Raw genomic sequence first — 17367 nt, 5'->3', positions numbered from 1 at the left:
TTCCGAACAAGAGATTTTGTTTTCTACTTCTAAATTTAACACTAGCAATTATCAACTAAGGAAAAGAGACTAGAAAATGAGTAATTGTTTTTGTTATTTTTATCAAATGGGTAAAAGGCCTATGGATTTAACCTTCACCTAGGTGTTAGTTTAATGGGTAAATCACGTTAATGCTTGTTTTAGTGACCGAGGTGTATTATAACTCTCAACTCTAAATTACCCACTCAATACCTCTCAGTTATAGAGTAATTTTGGCCAAATTGGCTTTCTCAAGCCCAATTGGGTATCAATTCAAATAGATGATATGAGCTCAAGTCGGGTTTTCCCTATTTCTAGTTCAAACCCTTTAATTAGGTTAGCCAAAACCTTAACTAGCCCAATTTCTTGTTAGCCAAGTTTTCCTAGACTAAGTCCCTCTTTCTCAAGTAAGAACCAAGTCAAATAGGCATGAATCAATGTTTGCAACCATTAATTGTAGAAATTGTCACTCCCCAAACTCGAGGAGCGTGACCGGCGCTCAACCGAGTGAACCCAGTCGAGCAAGCCTACGTTACATCAACCTCTCATCATAACTCATGCATGATTTATCAAAACATAATTAGATCATGACTTTCATATTGAATACATTTGGCTCAATGACCCATAAAATTTTCTTCTTTTCTTTTTCTCTAGTGATGGGTACATAGCTTCATAAATATACGTGAACATAAATACATGACGAAACTCAAAACTTAAGTACATGACCCACAATGTACATGGAGCTTCTATGACAATAGATACCTAAGTACATAAAACCAGCTAGACTCGAATGCCCACTGGAATTGTAACAGGCTCACCATAATCTGCTGCGCAGAAGATCCCCATATCATCCTCTAGAAGTATACCTGCATCGATTAAAACATGCAGCGCCCCCAGCAAAAGGGACGTGAGTACATGTGGAATAGTACTCGCATGTAAGGCAAACAGAACAATATATGAAATCATGGTAATTCAAATGAGAGGCATACGAAGTACATCAAGAACTACGAAATATCCCATAGATTCACATTTCAAGTCTCGTTATGCTTACATTATTTTAAACTTCGTTTAGGATTAACTGAGCCATATGAACTATGCGTGGAATACATAATATAAGGTAATTGAAATAACATGTACAAACAATGCCAATGCAAATGGTACATAATGTCTGCGTTAACAATGCGTCTTACTAGATCGTCCATATCCCTCTCTTATCTTACCCCTATCCATTTCGTAGACCGTACTTAGTATTCACATATTATATTATACACCTATGTGTTTCATAGACCGTTCATATGATTTCATACAAAATACACCTATGCATTTCATAGACTGTTCATAAGATTCACATATACCATACGATACACCTATACGTTTCATAGTCCGTTCACAGTGTTTACTTACACAATACACTCGTGTGTTTCATAGACCGTTCACGGGATTTCATACACAATACACCTATGCATTTCATAGAACATTCATAGGACTCACACACACCATACAATACACCTATGTGTTTCATATACCATTCACAGTGATTACTTACACAATACACCTGTGCGTTTCATAGATCGTTCATAGTGTTTACTTACACAATACACTTGTGCGTTTCATAGACCGTTCATAGTGTTCATTCATATTATATTATACACCTATGTGTTTGATATCCCATCCATAGGATTCACATTTTATACACATATGCGTTTCATAGCCTGTCCATAGGGTTCATACACATCATTATGCACATAACCATATATAAACTCAAAGCGACATGATTAACATTACATTAAGGTCGTAAGTTCCCGGATCATTGGAACACTTCATGTTCATGATCATCATGGAGAAACATAGCTCATTACATTAGCACATGCATGGTGAATCAATGAGTCAATTTTAATGGCACATGAGCCCAATTTCTTTTCTTAAGGTTCAACATCATTTTAGCATAGGACATTTCCCTTTCATCTCATTAGTCACTCACTTGACATCTTGAGGTCATTAGCTAAGTTCATAATTCTTGAGGACTTAACATCGAAGACTTTTACATATATTATTTCATAAGCATACAACTATAGTCAAAACCATTGGGACATACAACACCTCATAATTCTTATTTAGGCAAACGACCACATTTCGTGTTCATACTATCACTTCATTAGTACGTTCAACTGCTTACGACATCACTATTTCATTGGCTCCCTTTTACCATACATATTATTCTTCATTCATGGCATGGTGACCGAATCTCATATTCCATACTTTCATTTAATTACTTTCAAGGCTCATCATCATAAACATCAACATAGAGAATATTCTTAAAGTACCTTTCCCCAAAAAGGGCAATACACAATTTCAACTCATAAATATGTAAAGGCTTAAAACACATTGGAATACTTACGAAGCGTAGCATTAGTTAGAACAACCACATTTGGATATGACTTGAGTACATAAACTTTTGGATAATTCTATTTTCGTAGTCAATTTGCAATTATTGAATCAAGGCTCATTTCATAATATTTCACACATCATTTCATTTCATTGGCTCTATTGGCCACAATCATAACTTTCATCATTGGCACAGTGTTTATATCCCCAACTCACTACTTTCACTTTCAAGCATCTTTATAAATTATCGACAACAAAGAATCTCTAATCACGACTTTTCGTACACATATGAGCAATTAAGAGTCTTAGGCACATTGAGACTTCTTACACAATTTGGCATAACAGCCTTCACTTGAAACACTACTTAGAGTCATAACATTTTTATATCCAACTCATGCTTTGAACACATTCCCGAAGGATAACATCATATGATAAGAGCATCCGGAATAAATTTTGAATATATTCCTTTCAACACAAAGCTTATTTGGAATAGTTAACTCGGGACTTACAAGAAAATCATGGGATCCAATTCTAGGAAAGAAGTTTAGCCAACATACCTCGCTTTGAGATTTCCTTAAATTACTACAACGTTCCGAAAATTCTAGCAATCCCAATCTATTTGGAGACATAACAAAAATTGAACCATAATTATGAAGATATTCATGGTTTCAGTTGATTTGAGTATTTTATCGAACACTAGGTGTGCAAATTTGGCTACAAGGTTCTTCTACAAGATTTCCTTCATTCTACAACCCAATCTTTACTTATTTGAGCTCAACAATCTTCCCACAAACCTTATTGGTACATGCATGTATAAATAATACTCTCATACCCAACAATGATACTCCTAATCAACCATCTTCCACCCAAATTCGAAATTGAAAACTAGGGTATGAAACCTTACCTCTTAGATGAAGAACTTGTGAGATTTCCTTGTTGGATTTCAAAGCTTGGACAAGATCTTGATGAACAAAACATTTCATCTACTTCCTCTCTCTAGAACACTCTCACTTCTCTCTAAAAAAACCTCATATAATTGCCCCCAAAAAAACCCCAAAGCCTATTTATCAAAATGGGGTCGGGTTATGAAAATAGAAAAATTAACCCTTCGAAATCAGGTCTACGGTCGCATAATGGACCGCAGAATGGCTATGCAGGTCAAACAATGCACCGCAAAATCGATGACAAAAACTGGGCTGTACTGGTCCATTCTGCGACCAGTTTTGCAGTCAGAGAAGCAGTTTCTCGATTGCATAATGATTCTGCGGTCGCACATCTCACCGCAAAATCACATTGTTCCAGCCTTTGGTAATTTGGTCATAACTTCTTGTAGGAGTGTACAAATGATGAACGGTTTGAAGCGTTGGAAACTAGACTCAAAGTTCTTTAATGTTATAGGTAGATCACCTCATAAGTAGTTACAGTTTGGTAGCAGAATACGTTTGAAATAGGATCTTTTGCGAACTCACTTGAAACTTTATCCCATCATAAAATTTTCAACTTGACTTAGCCTTGGGGCTCTTCTTAGACCATAAACCATTCTTAATGCACCTCATACATATATTATCATGATCAATTTATATCATTCATATAATAGTCCTTGTCTGCACACAAAATAATATATTTAGCGCACATCAACTTTCTTAATAGCGCTTAAGTACTTCGAAATTTTCCAGAGTGTTACATTCTCCCCCACTTAAGAACATTCGTTCTCGAATGTTTTAAAAGTGATTTTTAATAATAGAGTTACCATCCTTTTACCTCCAACCATTATGCATAGGCACTTATGACTACATGGGTCTTATACTTCCTTTTCAAAATCTCAACTTACTTATAGCCCTTAAAATTTGGCTATCTTTACAAATTCTTAAATATTTCGGCAGAGTTTCCCCTGTAACTGGGCCTATCCACCTGTCAGAGAATCCCAGAAATCAATCCTAAACAACATATAGATAACACCACATTGCACCATATACTTGAAATCAACAACTATGACTCTCGAGGCCAACTGTATGACCTTGCTTACCTTGGTCGTATCCTTGACTTTTCCTTCCTCCATTACGAGGACAATTGGGCACCTCACATATTATACCTGTCATATCCGTCATTCCTATAATCCTTAGGCCTTTCTCATTTTGTAGCACAATATGCAATACTCCTTGGTATTAACAAGGGAACTCTATGACTAACTTGGAACCTTAACGCACGATCAAGTATAGAAGAAGAGAAACATTTCCTATATGTCGTTGTAGCCTCCCTTTTATAAGTGTGGACGGCAACACACCGATAAGAAGGACTCTACTGACACAGCTCAATGACACCTTAGGACTCCAAAACCATGCTTTGATACCAGGTTTGTCACACCCCAAACTCGAGGAGCGGGACCGATGCTCAACCGAGTGAACCCAGTCGAGCAAGCCTATGTTACATCAACCTCTCATCATAACTCATGCATGATTTATCAAAACATAATTAGATCATGACTTTCATATTGAATACATTTGGCTCAATGGCCCATAAAATTTTCTTCTTTTCTTTTTCTCTAGTGATGGGTACATAGCTTCATAAATATATGTGAACATAAATACATGATGAAACTCAAAACTTAAGTACATGAACCACAATGTACATGGAGCTTCTATGACAATAGATACCTAAGTACATAAAACCAGCTAGACTCGAATGCCCACTGGAATTGTAACGGGCTCACCATAATCTGCTGCGCAGAAGATCCCCTACCAAAGATCCATATCATCCTCTAGAAGTATACCTGCATCCATTAAAATATGCAGCGCCCCCGGCAAAAGGGACGTGAGTACATGTGAAATAGTACTCGCATGTAAGGAAAACAGAACAACATATGAAATCATGGTAATTCAAATGAGAGGCATACAAAGTACATCAAGAACTATGAAATATCCCATAGATTCACATTTCAAGTCTCGTTATTCTTACATCATTTTAAACTTCGTTTAGGATTAACTGAGCCATATGAACTATGCGTGGAATACATAATATAAAGTAATTGAAACAACATGTACAAACAAGGCCAATGAAAATGGCACATAATGTCTGCGTTAAAAATGCGTCTTACTAGACCGTCCATATCCCTCTCTTATCTTAACCCTATGCATTTCGTAGACCATCTTTAGTGTTCACATATCATATAATACATATATGTGTTTCATAGCCCATCCATAGGGTTCATACACACCATTATGCACATAACCATATATGAAATCAAAGCGACATGATTAACATTACATTAAGGTCGTAAGTTCCCGGATCATTGGAACACTTCATGTCTATGATCATTATGGAGAAACATAGCTCATTACATTAGCACATGCATGGTTAATCAATGAGTCAATTTCAATGGCACATGAGCCCAATTTCTTTTCTTAAGGTTCATCATCATTTTAGCATAGGACATCTCCCTTTCATCTCATTATTCACTCACTTGACATCTTGAGGTCATTAGCTAAGTTCATGATTCTTGAGGACTTAACATCGAAGTCTTTTACATATATTATTTCATAATCATACAACTATAGTCAAAACCATTGGGACATACAACACCTCATAATTCTCATTTAGGCAAACGACCACATTTCGTGTTCATACTATCACTTCATTAGTACTTTCAACTGCTTACAACATCATTATTTCATTGGCTCCTTTTTGCCATAAATATTATTCTTCATTCATGGAAAGGTGGCCGAATCTCATATTCCATACTTTCATTTTATTACTTTCAAGGCTCATCATCATAAACATCAACATAGAGAATATTCTTAAAGTCCCTTTCCCCAAAAAAGGCAATATACAATTTCAACTCATAAATATGCAAAGGCTTAAAACACATTGGAATACTTACGAAGTATAGCATTACTTAGAACAACCACATTTGGATATGACTTGAGTACATAAACTTTTGAATAATTCTATTTTCGGAGTCAATTTTCAATTATTGAATCAAGGCTCATTTCATAATATTTCACACATCATTTCATTTCATTGGCTCTATTGCCAGAATCATAACTTTCATCATTGGCACGGTGTCTACGCTTTATATCCCCAACTCACTACTTTCACTTTCAAGCATCTTTATATATTATCGACAACAAAGAATCTCTAATCACGACTTTTAGTACACCTATGAGCAATTAAGAGTTTTAGGCACATTGAGACTTCTTACACAATTTAGCCTTCACTTGAAATACTACTTGGAGTCATAACATCTTTATATCCAACTCATGCTTTGAACACATTCTTGAAGGATAACATCATATGATAAGAGCATCCGGGACTTACAACACAAAGCTTATTTGGAATAGTTAACTCGGGACTTACAAGAAAATCATGGGATCCAATTCTAGTAAAGAAGTTTAGCCAACATACCTCGGTTTGAGATTTCCTTAAATTCCTACAACGTTCCAAAAATTCTAGCAATACCAATCTATTTGGAGACATAACAAAAATTGAACCATAATTATGAAGATATTCATGGTTTCAGTTGATTTGAGTATTTTATCAAACACTAGGTGTGCAAATTTGGCTACAAGGTTCTTCTACAAGATTTTCTTCATTCTACAACACAATCTTTACTTATTTGAGCTCAACAATCTTCCCACAAACCTTATTGGTACATGCATGTATAAATAATACGCTCATACCCAACAATGATACTCCTAATCAACCATCTTCCACCCAAATTCGAAATTGAAAACTAGGGTATGAAACCTTACCTCTTAGATGAAGAACTTGTGAGATTTCCTTGTTGGATTTCAAAGCTTGGACAAGATCTTGATGAACAAAATATTTCCTCTACTTCCTCTCTCTAGAACACTCTCACTTCTCTCTAAAAAACCTCATATAATTGCCCCAAAATAAACCCCAAAGCCTATTTATCAAAATGGGGTCGGGTTATGAAAATAGAAAAATTAACCCTTCGAAATCAGGTCTACGGTCGCATAATGGACCGCAGAATGGCTATGCTGGTCGCACAATGCACCGCAAAATCGGTGCCAAAAATTGGTCTGTACTGGTCCATTCTGCGACTAGTTTTGCGGTTGCAGAAGCAGTTTTGCGATCGCATAATGATTTTGCGGTCGCACATCTGACCGCAGAATCATATTTTTCCAGCCTTTGGTAATATGGTCATAACTTCTTGTAGGAGTGTACAAATGACGAACGGTTTGAAGCATTGGAAACTAGACTCAAAGGGCTTTAATATGATAGGTATATCACCTCCTAAGTAGTTATAGTTTGGTAGCAGAATGTGTTTTAAATAGGATCTTGTGCCAATGCACTTGAAACTTTATCCCATCATAAAATTTTCTACTTGACTTAGCCTTGGGGCTATTCTTAGACCTTAAACCCTTCTTAATGCACCTCATACATATATTATCATAATCAATTGATATCATTCATATAATAGTCCTTGTCTGCACACAAAATAATATAATTAGTGCACATAAACTTTCTTAATAGTGCTTAAGTACTTTGAAATTATCCTGGGTGTTACAGAAATAATGCATGAACAAGGCTAAATAATAAACACCTAGTCTGTATTGCTCTAGACCGTGCTATAACCCTCACGAAGTCTGGTCTGTAGCATGCTAGACCGTGTTATATCCCTCGTAAAGCCTAGTCTGTAGCATGCTAGACTGTAGTATATCCCTCACGAAGCCTGGTTTGTAGCTCGCTGTAGAGCTCACCTAGCCTGGTCTGTAGCGCAATCCGGATTTCAGAGGGTCCATTCTTCTATTTTTATAACCTGACCATATCTTGATAAATAGATGTAAGGGACCATTCTTTAAGAGAATATATAATATTTGTAGAGAGAGGAAGTGCCCTAGAGTGAGAGGAGAAATCCCTAAGCTAATTGTTCATCCAAAATATTGCTCAAGCCTTTAAATTCAACAAGAAAGCTCAGAAGGTCTTCAACCAAGAGGTAAGATTCTAGCCCTAACCTTTAATTTTGAAATTTTGTTTGGGAATAGGTAATGGGGAGGAAGGTTTTGAGAATGAGGGTTGTTGCTTATTCATGAATGTACTAATATAGGTGGGAGGGAGGTTGTGGAGTAATTGTGGGTGGCTTATTGAAGTAGGGGTTGATTGTGGGGTAAAGGAATCCACCATTGGAGGACCTTGAGACCTTAATGCACACCTAGTGCTTGATTAAATGCTCAAATGTGCTAAACCCCCGAGAATCTTCCTAATTATAGTAAAATTTTGTCGTGTCTTTAATTAGATTGAAGTCGCTAGGAGTTTCGGAACGTTATAGTAAAATAAAGAAATCTCAAGCAAGGTATGTTGGCTAAAGTCCTCTTTTAGAATTGAACCCCACAATGTCCTAGTAAGTCCTGAGTTGCTCATTATAAATTAATTATTCTGAATATGCATTATGTCAAAAGATATATGTGTTCAATACGTATTCCAAATGTTCTTGTTATGTTGTGTTACTCTTTGAGAAGGTGTTCAAGGTATGGGTTTCATATCTAAATGTTATAACTTCAAGTCGTGATTCTAATGAAAGCCATTATGCCAAATTATGTAAGAAATTTGAATGTGATTAAGACTCTTACTTGCTCACATGTGTACTTAAAGTCTTGAGAAATGCTTTGTTGTCGATGATCCATGATGATGTTTGAAAGTGAAAGAGGTGAGCATGAAATATGAAATACGGCCAACGTGCCAAGAATGATATTACATTTAGGGCCATTAGTGCCAATGAAACAATTAGGCGTGCAAATGATATTGAAATGAGTTGTAAATCCTTTTAATAATAAACATTTCGGGAGTATCGTTAGTCACCGAGGAAGGGTAGGTTGAAATAGCCTAACCCCGGAGCTACACATGCTGGTGTAGGAGTAAATTGTAATTATTCCCCTCATTTTGGATGAGATTGATGTGATGATAATTTGATTCGGTCAACTCCCGTCCCATCTTTTCACGAATAAACTGATTCTCTGCTTGCTTTTGGGGATACTAGATGAAGCCCCTGCTTGGCCCTTTACTGGCAGTTACTCTTTATTGAGATGAGATGATTGCTAGAAAAGGGTGATGTCGATCCACACGGCATTGTGGTGAGACGGCCTAGTCGGTCGGGTCATGATCGAACGCCATGCCGCACACATAGTGGTGATGGTGCTTGAGATTGTGATTGAGATAATGATTGAAGTTTGTGATAGTAATTGTGATTGTGGTTGATGTCTTTGGGTGAGACAGCCTAGCTGATCGGGCCATGATCAGCCTCTATGAAAAATACACGATGGTATATCTATATCGTTGCTAAGATCTCCCAACCTAAAATAATGGAAATCTAATTGAAAACTTATCTTGCTCCTAACTTGATGTTTAGTATTGTTTAAGGCTTCCATTGATCATGTGACTGTTCTTTCTTGTATTGCTACCTATTCTAATGAGAGGGTGTTTAGTCATACATACTAGTACTATTCCATATGTACTAACGTCCCTTTTGCCGGGGGTGCTGCATCTTTAATGGATGCAGGTGGTTCCGCATCAGGTGGCATTGATCATTGATAGTAGCACACCCTCTTCCCAATAGATTTGGTGAGACCCACTTCATTTTGGGGTCCTGTATCTCTTGTCCTTTGTACATAGCATTTTGAGGTATAGCCGGGGACTTGTTGCCGGCATTGTCGTAGCACTCTTTTGTTTCTGTTAGAGGCTCTGTAGATGTAGTGTGGGTTGTACCTTGTTTTGGGAAGGTTAAACAAAAAATGTTGTAATCGTATCACCTGTTCCACTTTAACTATGATTGTATAGTATACTATTTTGGAGACCTATTAATGATGTAACTTATGGAAATGAGCTAGCATTGTTCACATGACCTATTACCGTCTAATTAATTAAATGTATTCTTCTCATTATTCATGGAAGAGTTGGGTAGATAGCATTGTGCAGGATTGCTCGGCCGGGGTATCCCTGTTGAGCGCCGGTCGCGCTCCCCAAGGTCGGGGCGTGACACTTTCACGATTCCTTATGACAATTAGAAGTGGCGAGTTTGCTAAAGCTCTTTGTGATCTTGGGGCAAGTAAAAATTTGATGCCCTATTCGGTTTCAAGACTTTGGGAATTGGGAAACCGAGACCCTCCACTATGAGATTGTAAATGGTCGATTGTACCATGAAAAGGCCGGTGGGTGTGATTGAAGATGTTTTGGTCCGGGTTGATAAATTCATTCTTCTAGCAGATTTTGTCATTCTAGATTGTGAGGTTGATTATGAAGTGCCAATTATTCTTGGGAGACCTTTCCTTGATACGGGTAAAACTCTTTGTGATGTTGAAGACGGAGAACTCACTTTCCGGGTTGGTGATAAAAAAGTGGTATTTCACGTATGTAAGTCCATGCGGCAGCCAAATAGAAATGAGGTGTGTTCTTTTGTGGATTTGGTGACCGATGTCATTGTTGATGATACAAGTGCTACAATCAATATTGGTGATATGTTGGAGGCCGTCTTGCTCAACTTTGATGATGACGAGATGGATGGCTTCATGGAATGTGTGAACTCTTTGCAAGGAATGGGATCGTACAGCTATGTATCCCGAAAATTGTCCTTGGATCTTGAAAATAGAAAGACTTCTCCTAAAAAGCCTTCTATTGAAGATCCACCTACCTTGGAATTTAATCCATTGCCTTCACATCTTTGGTATGAATTTCTTGTCCCTTGTTCTACTTTACTGGTTATTCTTTCCTCTTATTTGACTAACGTGCAGGTAGATTCCACATTGGAGGTGCTACAAAAGAGAAAGAAGGCTATTGGGTGGACCTTGGTGGATATTCGGGGTATAATCCCCGCCTTTTACATGCATAAGATCAAGTTGGAGGATGGCGCTAAACCATCTACTAAACATCAAAGGAGACTCAATGACGCTACGCAAGAAGTTGTCAAGAAGGAGATTATCAAGTGGTTAGATGTTGGGGTTGTTTACCCCATCTCCGATAGTTCATGGAGTTCTCCGGTTCAATGTGTCCCAAAGAAGGGAGGCATGAAGGTGGTCACCAATGACAAGAATGAATTGATTCCTACAAGAACGGTGACCGGTTGGAGGGTGTGTATGGATTATCGCAAGCTCAACAAAGTCACTAGGAAGAATCACTTTCCACTTCCTTTATTAGATCAAAAGCTCGATAGATTGGCCAGTCGTGCTTTCTATTGTTTCCTTGATGGGTACTCGGTATACAACCAAATTCTCATTGCTCCAGAATATCAAAAGAAAACAACCTTTAAATGTCCCTATAGTACTTTTGCTTTCAAGTGAATGCGATTTGGTTAGTGCAATACACCGGCGACTTTTCAAAGGTGTGTGATGGCTATTTTCATGGACATGGTGGAGGACTACCTTGAAGTTTTCATGGATTACTTCTCGGTGGTTGGCGATTCTCTTGATGATTATCTTGCAAATTTGGACAAAGTGTTGGCTAGATGTGAAGAAACCAATTTGGTGCTCAATTGGGAGAAATGCCATTTCATGGTCGAGAAAGGTATTGTCCTTGGCCATAAAATCTCAAGGAATGTAATTGAAGTTGACAAGGCAAAGATTGAGGTGATTTCTAAGCTTCCACCCCCAACTTCGGTGAAGGGTGTGCGGAGTTTCTTAGGCCATGCGGGTTTTTACCGGCGCTTCTCAAAGATTTCTCTAAGGTGGTGAACTAGTTATGGAAGATTCTTGAGAAGGATGCCAAATTTAATTTCAATGATGATTGCATGAGATCTTTTGAATCGTTGAAGCTCAAGTCGACAACTACTCACATCATCACCACTCCAAATAGGAGTGTGCCTTTTGAACTCATGTCTGATGCAAGTGACGTAGTGGTTGGGGCTGTTTTGGGGCAACACATCAACAAGATTTTCCATCGGGTCTACTATGCTATTAAGACCACGAATAGTGCCCAAGTCAACTATACCATTACGGAGAAAGAGCTTCTTGCTATTGTGTTTGCAATTGAGAAGTTCTTCCCATACTTGATGGGTGCAAAAGTTATTGTCCACACGGATAATGCGGCACTTCGTTATCTTATGAGCAAAAAGGACCCAAAAGCTCGGTTGATGAGATGGGTGATCTTGTTAAAAGAATTTTATATTGACATCCAAGATAGAAAAGGTAGTGAAAATCAAGTGGCGGGCCACTTGTCTCGTTTGGAGGAGGAGGGGAGGCCGCATGATGGCCTTGAAATCAATGACTCCTTCCCGGATGAGCAACTTTTGGCAATTTCAATGAAAGAGGTGCCATGGTTCGCGGACTTAGCAAATTTTCTTATGTGTGGAATCATTCCGGATGAGTTCTCTTCAAACCAAAGGAACAAGGTCAAAAGGGATTGTCAAGATTATTATTGGTATGAACCATACCTTTTCTGGATAGGGTGATTAGGAGGTGTGTACCGGAAGAAGAGCAAGGAGATATTCTTAGGGCTTGTCATTATTCTCCATATGGTGGTCATCATGGTGGAGCAAGAACGGCAGCCAAAGTTCTTAGTTGCGGTTTCTATTGGCCCACTCTTTACAAGGATGCTAGTGAGTTAGTGAAAAGATGTGATGAATGTCAACGGGCCAGTGGAATTTCAAAGAAAAATGAAATGCCTCTCACAACCATTTTGGAGATTGATATTTTCGATGTGTGGGGCATTGACTTCATGGGCCCTTTTGTGAGTTCTTGTGGAAACACCTACATCTTGGTCGCGGTGGATTATGTGTCCAAATGGGTTGAGGTCGTTGCTTTACCCAATAATGAGGCGAGAAGTGTAGTGGCTTTCTTGAAGAAGAATATTTTCACAAGGTTTGGTACTCCACATGCAATTATAAGCGGTGGAGGGTCACACTTTTGCAACAAGACTTTTGACACTTTACTTAGCAAGTATGGTATTACTCACAAAGTCACGACTCCCTATCACCCACAAGCTAGTGGGCAAGTGGAAGTCTCCAACCGGGAGATAAAGAGTATCTTGTCTAAAATAGTGAATGCTAATCGGACGGATTGTTCCAAGAAGCTTGATGATGCATTATGGGTTTATCAGACTGCTTACAAAACACATATCGGAATGTCGCCATATCGGTTGATGTTCGGAAAAGCCTATCATTTTTTGGTGGAACTAGATCACAAAGCAATGTGGGCTCTAAAGAAGTTGAATCTTGATTGGGATGTAGCCGCTAACTTGAGGATTGCACATTTGAATGAATTGGATGAGTTCTGGTACTATGCTTATGCGAGTTTATCCTCGTACAAAGAAAAGGTGAAATATCTTCATGAAAAATATATTTGGACCAAAGAGTTCAAGGTGGGTGATCTTGTATTGTTGTTTAACTCAAGGATGAGGATGTTTTTCAAGAAGATAAAATCCAAGTGGAGTGGTCCTTTTGAAATTGTTGGTGTGACACCTTTTGGTGCATTAGACTTGAAAAACAAAAACAATGAAGTATTCCGAGTCAATGGTCACCGAGTGAAGCACTACTTGGGCAAGGTTGGAGATAGCCACGTGGTGGCGGTCATTCACTTCACTTGAGGGAATTTTGCATCATGCCGCGACGTTAAATCATGCGTTTTTTGGGAGGCAACCCATGTTATTTTCCTTTTTCTTTTGTAGATAGGTGGTATTTATGTTCTAAATTGATTTGAAGTGTGCTACAGGGATGAGTGTAACTTACAAGAAAGGTGGACAAAAATAATGGCTAAGTGTTCAAGATTGTGCGGACCGCACTTTATTTGTGCAGACCGCCCCTTTCCTTGATAGCACGGCAGAAGAGCATTGCGGTCGCACATTTTTCTTGCAGACCGCACATTTGAAATGTTAAAAAAGTGTCAAAATACCAACTCTCTGAAGTTTGAGCTTGTCAGTGCGGAGGTCGATCTGCGACCGCAAACGGAAATCTGCGGCCGCACCTGAAAATATGCGGACCACACATTGGATTTTGAGACTGTCCACCAGGTGACAGAGTGCAGACCGCACATGTAAAAGTGTGGCCGCACTCGCCCTTTTTCCCCTTCTCAAAATGTTGGTATAAATAGAGGAATAGAGTTCATTTCACACTTTTCCCTCTCTGAACAAAATACTGTTGCTCTGTTGAATTTTCTTGGAGATCCTTAACTGTCCTCACACACAACCACCTTCATTATTCACTCATTGCACTCACTCTACCTAGTATACTTCAATTTTATGTTATATTTTTATGTTAGTTTAATTTTTAGATTTTTAGTTCTTTTTAGGCCATTTGTTATTAGAGTTCAATTATGTGTCCATGTGGTGTAGATATGAACTGGGTAAACTTAATACATGCTCTAATGGGGTTGGATTAGTGAAATTTCATGTTTTTACAATGTTGCCATGTCTATTTGGGCGAGAAATTGAAAAACCTAAGTAGGAAAAACATAATTGTTCGTAACTTTTTTGAAATCTGCAGCCACACTTGAATTTGTGTGGTCCGCATATTAGGAATGTGGGAAACTTAGTGCAGCAAGGATCTGCGCCCCAAGGTACAATGTGCGGAGCGCAGACCTTTTTGAAATATGCTGCCGCACTTGAATTTATGTGGTCCGCGGATTAGGAATGTGGGAAACTTAGTGTAGCAGGGATCTGCGGCTGCAAGGTAAAATGTTCGGACCACAGATTTCCCTTTGCGGCCGCAGATAGGCCATTTCTCTGTCATCAGAGACTCAGCATTTTCAAGAGTCAAAAGTGCGGCTGTAAGTTAAAATGTGCAAACCGCACTTCCCTTCTGCAGCCGCACAACAGATTTTTGTGGACTGCAACGCCTTTCTGCGGCCGCACATCAAAATTATGCGGACCGTAGATCCCTTTTCCTACAGGCATGTGTTATATTCATAACCCCACTGTGTCCAATTGTTTCTCCCTTGCCTACATAAGTACTGAATGTGTTGAATAATGAATTGCAACTAACAATCTTCTTTGCTTTGATACAGACAATGGTTTGATCGAGAGGCCGAGGCGACACTTCAAAGGTAAGGGGTGAATCTTCTCGGGGTCGAGGTAGAAGTACCTTGCCCCTTATCCAACATAAAACCATCAGGAAGAAAACCACAGCCGGCAGAGGGAGAGGTACAGACCTCTCTGAGTCTAGCTCCTATGTCCCATCTAGGAAAGTGTCAGAGGGCAACTCAGCCTCTGTTCAGGAGGAGCAGACAGCCACACAGTCGAGGCTGCAGGGGAGATACCAGCTCAGGGATGAGCCTTCTTCATCTCACAGCAACTCCGAAGGGTCGGAGAGTGCTAGCCAAGCTTCTGCGCCATCAGCTACACTAGTCATAGGGGCACAAACTATAGAGGAGATCCCCGATGATGGTAGAGAGGGAGATGGTACGGCCACATGTGTAGAGAGATCAAAGAAGAAGGAGGTCTGGGATGATAGGTTTGTCAGCTTGGCCGCCTTCACTTATTTTCGTATGTGGTGGCCGGTGAGGTCGTTGACTCTTGAGAGACAGTTCCTTTTGAAAGATTTGGAGACATACAACTCGGTGATCTTGAGGCAATTTAGAGCACGAAAGGGTTGAATGTGGTTCACTGATAGAGTGGAGGATGCCAAAGAATACCTCATCCCAGAGTTCTATGCTAATGTTGCTCATATAAATAAAGGAACGAAGGTGACCAAAGTGCGCAACCTCAAGGTGAGGTTTGATCAGCATACGCTAAATGCGTACTTGGGCTTTGAGGGCATGGAGCCAAAGGAGTATCTGGAGAAATATGCAATAAAGTAAGAAGTCCGACATTGGCTAGCTGAGATTTTAGCAACACCAGGGCCACCACCACCATGGATTACTGTTGGGGTTCCTATTCACTGGAGCACATTGAGCTTCAAGGCGAAGGGGTGGCAGACCTTTGTTTGCAGCAGACTGGATCCATGCCAGAATGAGACTCGTCTTCCTATTCCTCAGGCTGTTCTTGTGGCTTCTATCATGAATGTGGGTGTCGTGATGTTGGCCAACATTTCCTTGAGAGCATGGCAGGATATCTTGGCCTACCCTTATCCCAACACTATCATAGAGTACCTCACCGATGCAAAGGTAGAGCTGAGACCTTTTGACACCAAGGTGAAGCCAAAGAAGCCAGTTGACTGGTATTCACTGATGGATGCGACCAACACAAAGAAGAAAATCCAGCCTTCTACCACTACATGCCAGTCTGATGAGCCAGCAGTGGTAGTTTATGAGACAACTGATCTTCCATCCACCGCTGTTGAGCCTTCTTCCAGTGCTGCTGCCATGCCTCCGCCATTATCCTCAGCTCCTACCACAGCTCCCAAGGTAGCCCTTGCTCCAGCTCTGAGGCCAGTGCCCATGCCCACAACTCCATTATCTGTGCTACGAGTCTCCCAGGCATTGGCGAGTCTCAACAACTGGATGTAGACAGCTACTTGTAAGTTGTCTGACTTATCTAGTACTGTTGCAGCACAGTCCACTACTCATGCACCACAGGCCCCTTCTAACATTGATGAGACACTCAAGAAGATTCTAGAGAACCAGAAGACGAGCATGGACACCTTGGTACAGCACAGGTCGATTATTGAGGAGCTGGGAAAGGAAGTGAAGAAGATGAGGAAGTCCCAAGCAAGAAAGAAATCAATGGACAAGCTCAGAAAGGAGGTGACTAGACTTGCTACAACTAGGGACTTACCTTTTGATATGTTGCTTGACCCGTACCAGTCCGGCCCAGATCCTTCAGCACTATCTGTACCGGTAGCACCACTGGCCAGTCTGAAGAGCCAGATCTTGCTGCCTACACTACTGAGGCAGTGCGTGCGATGTTCGCCACGCCCAGATTTGATGATGATGAGATACACTTGGCTGATCTTGAGGGTGATGATATTGCTGGGGACATTGAGATGTCCAAGGATCCTTAGGGAGCTTTCTTTACCCTCTCTTCTTTCACTCTTATTTTGCTAAGCATTGGGGACAATGCTTACTTTTATTCGGGGGGTGGAGTTTA

The sequence above is a fragment of the Nicotiana tomentosiformis genome, chromosome 6 (genome assembly GCF_000390325.3).
Source record: "Nicotiana tomentosiformis chromosome 6, ASM39032v3, whole genome shotgun sequence".
NCBI lineage: Eukaryota > Viridiplantae > Streptophyta > Magnoliopsida > Solanales > Solanaceae > Nicotiana > Nicotiana tomentosiformis.
Note: the sequence above shows the minus strand (reverse complement) of the source record.